The following is a 3,736-nucleotide window of genomic DNA, read 5'->3' on the forward strand; positions in this document are numbered from 1 at the left end:
TGGCCCAGTGGTGAGGATTTTTTTTTCTGTGGAGACTTCCTATTTGATTATTTATTATAAACTTATTTTCCACATTGTTTAGCATAATCATAAAATCTGCTTTAAAACATTCATTTGGTAACTCCAGTAAAAGAACCATCTCAACATTGCCACTGATGCTGTGTGCTATCAAGTCAGTTTTGATTCATAGTGGCCCTGTATAGGGTTTCCAAGATGGTAAATCATTACGCAAGCAGGAAGTCTCATCTCTCTCTCACAGAGCAGCAGGTGGATTCAAACTGTTCACCTTGCTGTTAATTAGCTTTTCTTTGGAGAATGGCATGCTTGGTCCCTCATATCTTGAGTAATATTTGATTATGTCCTGGACATGTTCATGTTAGATTTAGAAGTTCTAGATCATGTTATAGTATTTTGAATCATAGCTCTTTCTGATTGTCTGCATGCTTACTTTGTGTTTACAGGTGCTCAATACATTTTTAATGAAGTCACTGAAGACTTCATTTTGTTTGAATCCACAATCAATGTTCATGGAAGCAGCAGTCAAGACATCAAACAACATATCACCTTAGTCAAATCTGCTGCAAAAAACTTCTTTAAAGATGTCACTTTGAGGACTAAATTACACCTGACACAAACCATGTTAATTTTAATCTCCTCATATGTATGTCAAAGTTGGACAATGAATAAGGAACACTTCCATGTTCAGCTTTGGTTATTCTCTGTGTCCGGCACAGAGAGGTTAAACCTGAGTAGGATGATGGGAGATTAGAAAGAAAAGAAAGACACAAGACACAAATGAATTAAGTAAAGTTGGGACCAGGTGGGACACAGAACTCTGATGGACATACTGCAACCCAGACCAAGTGCAGCAAGTTTATTTTATACACATATCAAAGGGAGGTGCTTGGAGCAGGGAAAAGAGTGCAAGAACATCTGGTGTTGTTTGTGCATGCAGTAAGCAGGACCTTATCAGAAATATGTGACTTGTGATAGCTAAGGAAACAGAGGTTAGAACACCTAGATGTTTGTGCAGACTGAGCTGAAGGTCATAGCTCTGTACAAGGAAAGACCTTGCAAGTTTCCTGTCCCCTGAGGCAGCCCTGCAAGTTCCTCAGGGGAGCTTGACTTGGGTGCAACCCAATTTTCTGGACCACAACTGTGCAGTTACAATCCTTTGGTTAAACTATCCCCAAGTCAGAGAACTTCAGCTCAGTTGCTCCCAACAGAAGACCATATAAGTTTCCATGCATTTGAATTATGGTGTTGGAGAATATTAAAAGTACCATAGACTGCTAGAAGAACAAATAAATCTGTGTTGGAAGACGTACAGCCAGCATGCTTCTTAGAAGCCAGGATGGTGAAACTTCGTCTGTCATACTTCAGACAAGTTATCAGGAGGGACCAGTCCCTGGAGAAGGACAGCATGCTTGGTAAAGTGGAGGGTCAGCAAAAATAGGGGAAGACCCTCAACAACATGGATTGACACAGTGGTAGCATCAATGGGCTCAAACATAACAATTGTAAAGATGGCACATGGCTTAGTAATGTTTTGTTCTGTTGTATATAGTGTTGCTATGAGTTGGAACCATCTCCATGACATCTAACAGCAACAATATGATTAAACTCAAGCTACAGACTCTAGCTCTCGGGTGACAGCTTAGAGTTCAGGTTACTCTTCTAAGAGTTGTGTTGGCTTAAAGTTTCTTTTTGGATTGACAAGAACCTGGGTGAAAAGTCTTTTCCCAGCAGACAGGGGATAAGGAGCGTGTCTCCAGCTCTAAGACTAACTAGCTCTGAGTTTTCTGTAAAGCATCTCACTTCTTAGTGACTCCGTTTTCTGGTCTGAAATTAGAGTCATCTGTACCAGAGAATCTCTGACTCCCTGTTAGTCTAATATTCTTTGATTGTAATGAAGCCAAGTAGCTACTTCTTAGACACTAGGTGCCTGGAGAGTTGTAATCAGGGCTTGTATATATTCTTGATTTTTCACATTTAGGGTTATGAAGCACAAGATCCCACTGTGCAGCTACTAAGAGCCTCTTCTATATTCTGAGAGGGATATGTAGCACACTGGATCTTCTTATTTGGTAGGACATCTTGGATGATCTTCTGTGTGTTTATGGAGGGGTAATAGAGGATGGTGTAGCACACCCTTAGGAAAAGCACAAAAATATATGACAAAATCCAGGTTATAAATATAAATTCATTTATGATGCAATAGCAGCCCAGGAATTAAATCCTACATAGTTTTGTTCTCTGTGGAGGGTAGATTTTAGAGTCCTAAATATCAGGGTCTGCATCTAGCTGTACTTCTGACTAACTGTCATGTGGCAAGTGATTTCTCCTGTCTGCATCAGTTTTCTCAAGTGTAAACCTGAAATGGCAATCTCTAGTTACACAGTGGCTGTGACAACACAACTGGCAACAGATGTAGGATGCTTAATGATGCTGCTGATTGTTTCCTGGAGTTGAGTCTTCGGGCAACCCCACGTACAACAGAACCAAGACTTACCTGATCCTGCCCCATCTTCACATGCTGACACGTGTGAGTCCATTGTTGCAACTGCAGTATATCTTGAGTGTCTTCCAACCTAGGGGACTCCTTCCTCTTTCAGCAATATATTGGATGGCATTCTGACGGGATCCATAGTTTTCATTGGTTAATTTGGGTAGTTAGACTGTCAGATCTTTTTGTCTGGTCTTTCTTAGTCTAGAAGAACCACTAAAACTGTCCACCATGGTTAACTCTACTGCTTGGTATTTGACACACCAGTGATATAGTTTCCAGCATCACAGCAACCCTCAAGCCTCCAAACTGAGAAACTGACAGCAGGGTAGGTGAAACCCTCTAGCACAATGCCCTGTATGTGGTATTTGCTATCAGTACATCCCCCCATGCTCCAAGCAATGATTCAAAGAAGGTCCAAAAGGAAGTCTGGTCTACAAAGGATTTGTAACCCTACTTGGAGATGGAAATTAAAGGACCCTGCTCCTGACCAACAAAATGGCATTGCAGCTGCCCCCAAGTGGTACCGAATAAAGCCCTGCTTAAGCTCTGGTCTCCTGAAAGCTTAAGTCTTTATTACACAGAGACCTTCACCCCACCTCCCCAGTTTCACTTTTCAGGAAAATCTCCATAACCCTGCCCATTAGAAGCTCACCAGAACTGTACCCTGGACTGCACCCACTTAAATACACCAGTCTGTAAGGGACAAGTGGGCTCTTGGTCTCTTTTGGTGACTTGGAGTTCCCCCTCACAGATTTACTCTCAATAAACCTGCCTGCTGTTGTAGCCAAGTTTCTTTCCTCTTCTCTTTCTTTCTTATTTCTTACAGAAACTCTATGCAGTTTGAGCAGATCTAAGATATGAACAAGCGGTTTAGTTTGGATGGATTTGATTCACTACAGCTGATCAGAGGGATCCCTGGTGTGGCGCTGTGGGCTAATGAGCTGGACTGTAAAATCGGTTTGAACCACAATGTCAGTGGTTCAAGCTCACCAGTAGCTTCTCAGAGAAACCCTATACAGGGTCGGTATGGATCGGAACTGACTCTAAGGCATTTAACAACATCTATAACAGCTTATCAGAAAGTGTCTACAAACCTGAAAGACCAAGACACACTCTCTTATTTACTCCACCATAAAGGAGCTCTGGTAGCGTAGTGGTTACGAATCGGGCTGCGAACCTTAAGGTCAGTGGTTCGAAACTACCAGCTGCTCCGCGGGAGAAAGATGA

The sequence above is a fragment of the Chrysochloris asiatica genome, unplaced genomic scaffold (assembly GCF_000296735.1).
Source record: "Chrysochloris asiatica unplaced genomic scaffold, ChrAsi1.0 scaffold00001, whole genome shotgun sequence".
Lineage (NCBI taxonomy): Eukaryota > Metazoa > Chordata > Mammalia > Afrosoricida > Chrysochloridae > Chrysochloris > Chrysochloris asiatica.